This window comes from Carica papaya, chromosome 9, assembly GCF_054855325.1.
Source record: "Carica papaya isolate Zhongbai chromosome 9, ASM5485532v1, whole genome shotgun sequence".
In the NCBI taxonomy this organism is placed as follows: Eukaryota; Viridiplantae; Streptophyta; class Magnoliopsida; order Brassicales; family Caricaceae; genus Carica; species Carica papaya.
This window is the reverse complement of record NC_142317.1, coordinates 32,260,790-32,272,433: the sequence shown is the minus strand read 5'-3', so window position 1 is coordinate 32,272,433 and position 11,644 is coordinate 32,260,790.

The following is an 11,644-nucleotide window of genomic DNA, read 5'->3' as shown; positions in this document are numbered from 1 at the left end:
CTTAAAAAAATAAAAGTTGGATCAAATAAACACTAAATTTTACATAAATTTATTTTTCTAAAAGAAAAATAAACCCAAATGATAGCATGTACTAATTTCCTCCAATTTTTTTTTTTTAAATTGAACAATTTTTACATATAAATATAAAGCTTTTACATGATTTTATTTGCGAAATACCAAAAAAAGAAATTTAAATAATTTGTTTGCTTTAGCAAGTTGAGAGTTGAAATTTATTTTCGCGGACACTAATAAATTGAGAAATTGACCATAATCTCACTTGCCTAGAAACAAAATGTGTATGACGGTATACTTAAGATATACGAGGAAAAACACAAGATACAAACGATAGCTCTAAAATATAATGGTTAACACCGTTAGTGGGTATATAAAAAATACAATATCGATGACATCATCTTTGACACTAGTGGCGAAGCTGGTTACGGGACAGGGGTTAGAAATTTAGAAGGTTTGGGTAATATTATTTTCTCAAATAAATTTCATAGCTGCAGAAACTATTACTTTAGAGAACTTTTGAAATGTCGAAATAACTTAAATTACATCGTCTCTTACTGTCCAAACCCAAATAGAATTGAAACCGACACATTAAAAGTGCATCGTGTACTGACAATAAATAAGAAATATAGCTCATAATTTAGTTTCATAGTTGATTATTGTAAATCTTTATTATCTACTTGGTCCGATATTTTAATATATTGAATAAGATGATATTGTAATAAAGTGGTCTATAATATCACTTGTGGATTTTTAAAGTTTTAAGTTTGAGAGATTTTCCTATCAGATATTATTTTAACATACTTAATATTATGAATGAATTCTTTTTAAAAAAAGAAACAAAACGTGTATTTTATAGATTGATTTATTTGATAACGAAACTTTTGTTTTTCATTTTAATTATTTGAATTCAATTTTTGCAGAATTTTGAAAATTTAGATTTAGACTTAATTTCAAGACAATATATTTATGGCTAAAATTAAAAGGAAAAAAAAAAAGATAAAAGAAATAACAGTTTATTATAGTTATATCTAATTATTGATGAATATAAAAGTGGAGCCAAATAAGATTAAGCCGAGCCGAGCCGAGCCGAATTAGCTTGTGACAACAACTGAAAACTTTAGGGTATACGAGGAATAATTCTTCCTGACACTCAAACTCAACTAATGATTGGAGCATAAACTATAAAAAGTAAAAAAGGCGTAGAGGGAAAGCCAATACTCGGCGTATCCCCAGCCTCCTGCGCCGCATTTATTGGGTCCCACTTCACCCTCACATGATGGTAACCAGCTTGGTTCACCAAATTTTATATTTTCTCTCCGACTTTTCCGGACACGGCATACCACTCATTTACTGACACGTGTCATATGACGTCATCAAAAATCCACGTGTTCCCCCTCCTCTCTGTTTTCTTACAAGCGTGTATAATTTTTATTTATTTATTTAATTTGTTTTTTAATGTAATATATATTATAATTATATATCACAGAGGATAAGACTATTTATATATATATATATATATATTTGAAAAAATACGAAGAGGATAAGCATGTTGAAGTGTTAGATGTTTAGAAAGCCAAGAAACCACGTGCACTTCGAAAGAGAAACTTTGAATTGTCGTATTTGCATTTACAGATAATTAATTAATAAAAGAATTTTGTTCTTTTCTTTTCCTTTAATAAATCATCCTCTTGACAAAGTGAATTTGCTGGAAGCTTCATAAGGAAGCTAGTGCTTATGGGTATTGAAAATGGAGGTCACCTACTATATTGTTATCGAGGAAGAAGAGGAATGAGGTGGTACATGGGGTCTTGAATAGGTTTGTAACACTCTCAAGTTATGTGACCATCAACATTGCCCTCGAGTTTCAAGCTATAGAAGTTTGGAAACATAGGAGCTTAGTATTAATAATTGTGCGTAGGCGCCGATTTAGATTGATAACCTCTCCTAAGATTGGTTTAAGTTCAACACCAATGGTTTAGCACATAGTGATCCAGTTAATGCCACAAAAGGAGACCTTATCATAACAACAAAAGTTGGTGGGTGATATGATTTACATATAGTAATTAACAATACCTATAATAAAAAAGAGTTTGGGTGTTCTGGACGGGATTAAGTTGGCTTAGAATATGGAGACTATGAAGTTGATCATTGAGGTAGACTCGTTTCTCCTTGTTCATTTATTTCAATAGGCCAATGACAGAGTTATGATTCAGATCAAATAATCTCTTCTTCGTGATTATGACACATGCACCTCTCACATACTAATTGGCTCATTAGATACACTGCCTCTAAAACAGCTACATGAGGTTTGGTTAGGTTCTTGAACTTGAAGTTTTATGATATTGTTTGGGTTAGACTTAAAAAATCTAAATATTTTTATTCAATTGTAACATATTTTATATCTATTATTTATTTCACTACTTTATTTTTATAAGTTCTTATCAAGCATTTTGCATTTGACAAGTAATGTTGGAGAAGATAACTATAATATTTTACACTAACTTCGATTGTTGGGCAGGTTTGGGTTGAAAATGTTAGCATGCAAGTTAAATGGACGATAAAATTGTATATACAAATTATGAATATTTTTCCAATTATGTATTTATTGTTATAAATTGTAATGCCAAAATTAATTATAAATATAATTTTTTAATTTTTTAATTTTAATTTAGTGTAAAAATGAAGAAAAATTGATGGATGATGAAATTAAAAATTTTTTTGAAAAAAAGTAGTGAAAATTTTGGTTATTGGGGTATTTTTAAAAATAAAATAAAAAACTGATGGTTGAAATGTAATTTAAAAAAGTTTTGCCATGTAAGATGCCCTTTCAGCAGCTCCGACGAACCAGGACGCGCTGCGTAGCAACGGGTACTAATGCGATGCCACGCGGGAGGCCACTCAGGCGATCCGTGTGCTCGCGATCGAACGGCTCAGATGCATTTCCTCTCCAAACACGATCGGACGACCAAATTTAAAAACGATCGGATGGTCCAGATTAAATCGCGATGAATGACCTATATTGGATCGCGATGAATGGTATAGATTCACTCCCTATTTAATCGCGATCGGATGGTTCAGATCAAAAGCGGTGGATAGTCTAGATTAAAAGGGAACAATTATAAATAACCCTCTTTACACCAAACCCTAACCCTAGCTGCAAATCGCCCTCGCAGGAGAAGAAGACCCAACCGCCAAGAAGGAGAGCCACCGCCACCTACCGCCGCGCCATAGTTACTTCCGACCGCCAAAAGAGGTAAACAAGTTTTTTTTGCTCGAAATTCAATTTTAAACACCCCCATGGTCAAATCAGAGCAAAAGGATCGGTCGATTGGCCGAAAATCGCGGACAAAGACAGACGGTGTCGTCGTGAAAAATTTCACAAAACACCTCTGATGAATCCCTTTTTGATTCCCGTTATGTGTAATTTTTCTACCATTGTGATCACCATTTCCTTCTCTACAGGTTGATCGGAGCAAAACACTCAACCGCAACGTGAGCTGGAGGAGTCGTCGTACCAGAGAGTCCCGCCACCAGTGAGTTTCGATTTTCTGTATTTTTTCAGCTAACCAAGGCCTTCTAATGTGTTTTCTCGCATGAATTGATGCAAAATTGGCCAAATTCGACCGAAAACGACTGAAAATAACTAACCCAAGGTGGACTCGCCACACGGTGGAGCCGCAGTACCGGAATTGGCCCAAATAGGCCCTGAGACTGATTTTGGATTTATTTGGGATATTTGTAGGTACTTATAGCGCGTTCTAATTTTTGAAGAAAAATTCAGGGAACCCGGGGACTGCCAGTAGGGGCAGTCAACAATTTAACCTTTCAAATATCAGATTGTGTAAAAAGCAGTGCCGGAATTCCGGAATTGGCCAAAATAGGCCCTGAGACTGATTTTGAATTTATTTGGGATATTTGTAGGTACTTATAGCGCGTTCTAATTTTTGAAGAAAAATTCAGGGAACCCGGGGACCGCCAGTAGGGACAGTCAACAATTTAACCTTTCAAATATCAGATTGTGTAAGAATTCATCACCCTATTATTTGTTATAGAATTGAAGTCTAATTAACAATAAATACAGTATTTTATTACAATTTATAAAATGTACCTAATTAATCACAGATTACTAATGGAGCCAGAATCAGAAATTATCTACTATTATTCTGTTAATTGTCTTTATAATTTAAATGCATGATAGTACCTTATTGATTGATTTTATAGCTTTAAATGCATGTATGTATGATTTATGTGATCGCTATTGAATTGAAAAAATAGAGATTAAAGAAAAACAAAAAATTGTGTGATTAAATGAATGGATGAAACGACAGCCTCATTGGATATCCTGAAAGATGGTGGACGGACCGGGTACAATAGAGAACCCTACCGTGAACGTTGTCTCATACCGGACAAGGTATCGAGACTTAGTAATTTGGTGCTCATACCGGACGGCGTAGGAGGACGACCCGCATTTGAGAATATTAAAGGAAAGGGTTCACGAATAGCGGAGGTATCCCTATGAATCCCCATGGATACCAGCAGACTGATAAAAAGGGAAAATTATTGTTTTGATGATTTGAATATAAAATTATAATAGGAGCTATGTTGTCGACTATATATAAAATCATGATATGTATAATGTTATTGTTTCTATAGATTGTTTTTATAGATCTCACTACGGTAAGTGGACGGTAAATAATTTTATTATTGATAAATGAATTTGCTTAATTAAGTACTCAATTAGTTGTTTTGATTTTCTACCAACTTTCTTTTCTGTGTCTGTGAGTTGGTGTAATATTCTTACTGGACTAATGTAGCTCATTCCTTATTTAACCATTTCAGATCAAGAGGACCAGGATTCAGAGCCCGATCCACAAGAGGGTTGCGAGTAGGATGCTAGTTTTATTTACTTTTCGCTTATTTCTTTCTTTTTTTGCTTTTTTTAAAAGAGTAATTCCCAGAGCACTATTCGGTATTTTAAGTTATTATGTAATGAATGTAAAAATTAACCTTTTATTACGCTTCCGCACCTAAATTATCATTTATGAAATTTGGATATTTCTGGGGTCGTTACAGTTGGTATCAGAGTCGCGTTCCTTAGACTCATTCCTTACACAAAACCCTTAGGAAATACCAAAAATAATGAATTGTCACTCAACCATTCATTGTGAAATGCAGAGTACCTCTTAGAGCATCTCTGACATATGAATGAGATGGAGTTTGCACAATTGTTCCAGGGGAACATGACTGTATTAAAATATGCTCGCAAGTTCCTAGAGTTGGGCCGATATTCCCCTAAGAGTATGATGGGTGAAAGTAAGAAGGCTAGAAGGTTCAAGTGGGGTCTCCATCCAGAGATCAGACAGTAGTTAGTTGTGCTTGAGCTTAGTACTTATTCTACTGTTCTGGCCAAAACACAGTTAGTGGAGAGGAGCCTCCGCACCTTCTCTCAAGCAATAGGGAACCTCAGGGCCTCAGATCCACCCCGCAGATTAGCACCTACTGTACCTGTTCAATAGAACAAGAGACCCAGACTGATGACTTAGGCTCCCCCTCAAGTTCCAGCAGCAGGACGCGACAAGATCTGTCAGCATTGTGATAAGGATCATGGGGACTGACCTTGCTATCGCCTCAACAACACCTGCCGCATATGTGGTAGCACCCAACATTATGCAAGGGAGTGCTCGAGGAACTAAAACCAGGCTAGACCTTCTGTCTAGGGCAGAGCTTACAATCTTACTCAGCAGGATGTAGAAGCCAACCTGGACGTGGTACATGATATGCACACTCTCTGTAACCATCATGCTCATATTTTGATTGATACTGGTGCATCGCATTCATTTGTTTCACATATTTTTGTATCAAAATTAAGTGTATTACTTGAAAAACTTGATTATGTATTATTTGTGTCTGCTCCTAAGAGTAGGACACTACTGGGGGAGGTTGTATACAGAGCCTGTGTCATAGATATAACAGATAAAAAATTGAGTGTAGACCTAATAGAAATTGACACGGGGGACTTTGATGTAATCTTATGAATAAACTGGTTAGCGGTGTATTACGCCACTATAGATTATTTTAGCAAGAAGGTTGTATTCAACCCTTTTAATGATGAATTATTTACAAATTAATAAAACCTTTTAACATTTGTTCCCTCATGGCAAATTTTCTTATCATCAAGTATTTTAACCCAACTGTTTTCTCTAACTAGGCAAACCCAAGAAAAAAATTGTATTCAAGAGATTCCAGTAGTCCGAGACTTTGCAGATGTATTTTCGGATGAACTACCTAGACTACTAGTAGACAAAGAAGTCGAATTTATCATAGACCTTTAGTCAGACACCCAGCCTATTTCGGTTGCTCTTTACTGCATGAGCCATGTTGAGATGGAGGAATTGAAGAAACATATCACTGAATTGCAGGATAGTGGATTCATCCGATATAGTGTGTCCCCTTGGGGTGCCGGAGTCACATTTGCAAGAAAGGGAGATAAGATGTTGAGGTTATGTATTGATTATAGAGCTGAACAGGGTCACGATCAAGAACAAGTATCTGCTCCCCAAGATTGATGACCTCTTTGATCAGCTGCAGGGTGCCCAAGTCTTCTCTAAAATAGACATGCATTCAGGTTACCATCAGGTAAAAATCAGGACAGAAGACATCCTCAAAACAGCATTTCGAACCAGGTACAGACACTATGAGTTCCTAGTCATGCCATTTGGACTAACCAACACTCCAGCTATCTTCATGGACTTGATGAACAGGATTTTCAGATAATTTCTGGATCAGTTTGTCATTGTGTTCATCGATGATATCTTGATTTATTCAAAAAGCAGAGAAGAACACATGCACCACCTAACTCAAATTTTGCAGGTTCTCAGAGAGAAGGAGCTGTATGTAAAGTTGAGTAAGTGTGAGTTCTGACTTGAGCGTGCTACCTTCCTAAGACACATCATATCAAAGGATGGAGTGTTAGTGAACCCCAAAAAAATTGAAGCAGTGCTCGGTTGGAAAAAATTGACATCGGTTAAGCAGATTTGTAGCTTTCTAGGGATGACAGGGTATTACCACAGGTTTGTGAAAGGGTTTTTTAGTCTAACTGCTCCTCTAACTCGGCTCACAAAGAAGAATGTCAAGTTTGAATGGAACGATGACTGTGAAAGAAATTTTTCAGAACTAAATAAGTGGCTAACTATTGCGCCTGTGTTAACATTGCTGAGTGGATGGGGTGGATATACAGTTTACAATGATGCCTCCTACCTAGGTTTGGGTTATGTTTTGATGCAGTATGGGAAGGTCATAGCTTATGGGTAAAACAGTTGAAGAGTCATGAGAAAAACTACATCACCCATGACTTAGAACTTATCACAATTATCCACGCCTTAAAGACTTAGCACCATTATTTGTATGGAGAAAGCTTTTAGATTTATATCGATCATAAGAGTTTGAAACACATATTCACTCAAAAAGATCTCAACATGCATCATAGAAGGTGGATAGAACTCCTCAAAGATTATGATTGTGACATCATGTATCACCCGGATAAGGGCAACGTGGTAGCCGACGCACTCAACAGGAAAAATTTAGGTATATTAGCCCATTTGATAGTTTCAGAATGCAGGCAGATAGGGGGCTACACAACATGTACGGTTTCAGGACCTGAAGAGAGTCACATGTTTGGACCACCTGACTGTTCAGCTTGAGTTAATCTAGAGAATAAGAAAAGTTCAGTCCGCTGATTCCACCCAAGTAGTCCTCAAGAAAGATGCAGAACAAGGAGTTAACTCAGAATTTCGAGTCTCTACTGATGGGTTGCTCAGATTTCAGGACAGAGTGTGTGTTCTAGATGACAGTGAGTTAAAAATGGGACATTATGACAGATGGTCATATCTCAAAGTTTGTCATGCATCCCAGAAACACTAACATGTACCAAAGTATGCGACCTCGATTTTAGTAGAACGAGATGAAAAGAGATATAACTGACTTTGTTTCTAAGTATTTGGTATGTCAGCAGGTCAAGGTAGAGCATCAACGCCCAGGTGGGCTACTTCAGCCATTACCAATTCCGAAGTGGAAGTGGAAACATATCACTATGGATTTTGTCATAGGATTGCCTAAGGCACGCTCAGGACATGATGTCATATGGGTAATAGTTGATCGGCTTACCAAGTCTTCCCACTTCTTGGCCATCAGGATGACTGATCCCTTGGAGAAGTTGGCAATAATGTATATCTGAAAAATAATCAAATTATATGGAATGCAAGTGACGGTAGTATCCCACATGGACTCCAGGTTCACTTCTCGATTTTGGTCTAGCCTTCAGCAAGCCATGGAAATGAAATTGTCCCTTAGTACTGCATTCCACCTTCAGACTGATGGACAGTCAGAAAGGACGATCCGCATACTTAAGGATAAGCTCTGAGCTTGTGTTCTTGACTTCGGAGGCCATTGGAACGTTCATGTACCCCTAATAGAGTTCACCTATAACAACAGCTATCAAGCAAGTATTAGCATGGCTCCGTATGAGGCGTTGTATGGTCGCCCATGCAAATCGCCAATATATTGGGAAGAAGTGGGCGATAGAAAACTATTCGGCCCAGATCTTGTAGATGAGACTACAGCGAAAATAGTTAAGATCAGGAAGAACATTCAGACGGCTCAGAGCAGGCAGAAGAGTTATGCGGACACCTAGAGGAGGGATTTGGAATTTGAGAAAGACGATCGGGTGTTCCTTAAGGTCACCCATTTTAAGAGAATCAGTCGGTTTGGAAAGAGAGGGAAACTAGATCCCCGGTTTATTGGGTCATTCGAAATCCTAGATAGAATTAGTACCACCGCCTACAGACTGACATTGCCTCTAGAACCTTCCAGGGTCCATAATGTGTTTCATGTGTCCATGCTACGCAAGTACAACCCGGACTCCTCTTATGTCTTGGCCCACGAGTCTCTTTCACTCCAGTAGGATCTGTCATATGAAGAAGTACCGGTCGGTATTGTGGACCGAAAGAGCAGATTACTCCGCAACCTAAAATTTTTTTTTGTTAAGGTCATGTGGCAGAATCACACACCGAGAGAGGCCACATGGGAGGTAGAATCAGACTTCAGAGTCCAATATCTCTAGCTGTTTGATTGAGAATGAGAGAAAGAAATTTGAGGAACCAAATTTCTTTTAAGGGAAGGAGAGTTGTAATGTCCAAATTACTTAATTGTAAATTAAATTAATTATAAATATTTTTTAATTTTAATTTAGTATAAAAATGAAGTAAATTTGATGGAGGATGAAATTAAAAATAACTTTGAGAAAAAGTGGTGAAAATTTGAGTTATTGGAGTATTTTTTTAAAAAAAATTAGAAACCGGGGGTCGAAATACAATTTAAAAAAATTTTACCACGTAGGATGCCTGGTCAGCAGTCCCAATGAACTAGGATGTGCCACGTGGCAACGGGCGCTGACGTGGTGCCACGCGGGCGATTTACATGCCCGCGATCGAATGACTCAGATCCATTCTCCTGTGCACGAACAGCTCAGATGTGTTCCCTCTCCAAACGCGATCGGACAGTTAGATTTAAACACGATCAGACAATTCAGATTAGATCACGATGAATGGTCCAGATTGGATTGCAATGAGCGTCAGGTTCATTCCCTATTTAATCGCGATCGGATAGTCCATATAAAAAACGATGGACGGTCTAGATTAAAAAGAGACGAGTATAAATAATCATCTTTACACCAAACCCTAACCCTAACCGCTAGTTACTCTCGCTGGAGAAAAAGACCCAGCCGTCGGGAAGAAAGCGGCTGCCACCCGTTATCGCGCCAGAGCTACTTCTGACCACCAAAAGAGGCAAAAAAAATTTTTTTTCTCAGAATTCAATTTTAAACACCCTTGTGGTCAAATCAGAGCAAAAGGACCGGTCAATTGGCCGAAAACCGCGGGCAAAGCTCGGCGACACCGCCGCAGAGAATTTCACGAAACACCTTTGATGAAACCCTTTCTGATTCTTATTCTGCATAATTTTTCCACCATTGTGATCACCGTTTCCTTCTCTATAAGTTAACCGGAGCAAAACATCCAAACGCAACGTGGCTGATTTTCTGTGTTTTTTGGCCAACCAATGCCTTCTAACGTGTTTTATCGCAAGAATTGATGCAAAATCGGCCAAATTCGGCCGAAAATGGTCAAAAATAGTCAACCCAAGACAGACTCGCCGCACGGCGGAGCCGCCATGCTGGAATTCCATAATTGCTAAAATAGGCCATGAGACTGATTTTGGGTTTGTTTGGGACATTTGTAGGTATTTATAGTGCGTTCTAATTCCTGAAGAAAATTTCAAAGAACTTGGGGACCACAAGTAGGCGCAGTCAACAGTTTAGCATTTTAGACATCAAATTGTGTAAAAATCCCTCACCCTATTCTCTGTTATGGAATTGAATTCTAATTAACAATAAATACGGTATTTTGTTACAATTTATAAAATGTGCTTAATTAATCATGGATTACTAATTGAGCTAAAATCAGAAATTATCTACTGCCGTTTTGTTGATTATTTTTACAGTTTAAATGCATGATAGTATCTTATTGATTGATTTTATAGCTTTAAATGCATGTATGTGTGATTTAAGTGATTGTCATTGAATTGGAAAAATGGAGACTAAAGAAAAACGAAAAATTGTGTGATTAAGTGAATAGATGAAACGACAGGCTTACTAAATATCTTGGAAGATGGTGGACGGATCGAGTACAATAAGAAACCCTACCGTGAATGTTGTCTCATACCGGACGGAGTATTGAGGTTTAGTAGTTTGGCGCTCATACCAGACGGGGTATGGGGACGACTCGCAATTGAGAATGTTAAAGGAAAGGGTTTACACGTAGCGGGAGTATCCATATGAACCTCCATGGATACCAAAAGGCTGATAAAATGAGAAAATTGTTGTTTTGATGATCTGAATATGAAAGTATAATAAGGGCTATGTTGCCGACTATATATAAAATCATGATATGTATAATATTATTGTTTTTATAGGTTATTTTTATAGATTTCACTACGGTAAGTGAACGGTAAATGATTTTATTATTGATAAATGAATTTGCTTAATTAAGTACTGCAATAGTTGTTTTAATTTTTTACTAACTTTTTTTTCTGTGTCGGTGAGTTGACGTGATATTCTTACTGAGATAATATATCTCATTCCTTATTTAACAATTTCAGATCAAGAGAATCATGATCCAAAGCCCGATCCACAAGAGGGTTGCAAGTAAAATGCTAGTTTTATTTGCTTTTCACTTATTTCCTTTTTTTTTGTATTTCTTTCAAAAGGATAATTCTCGTAATACCATTCGGTATTTTAAGTTATAGTTTAAAAAATATAAAATTTAATCTTTTGTTACGTTTCCGTACTTAAATTATTATTTATTTTCTTTGAATATTTCAGGAAATTTTACATAAATAATTTATGTAAATACAAAATAATAAAACTACTTAAATAATCTGTAAAAAAATTAAACATTATATATTAATAACTAATTACTACATAATTTTATTAAATAAAATTCTTACACTCAACTAATATTACAAACTAATTACATTAATTACCATACAAGATTACTATCGATATATCGTGCTTTAC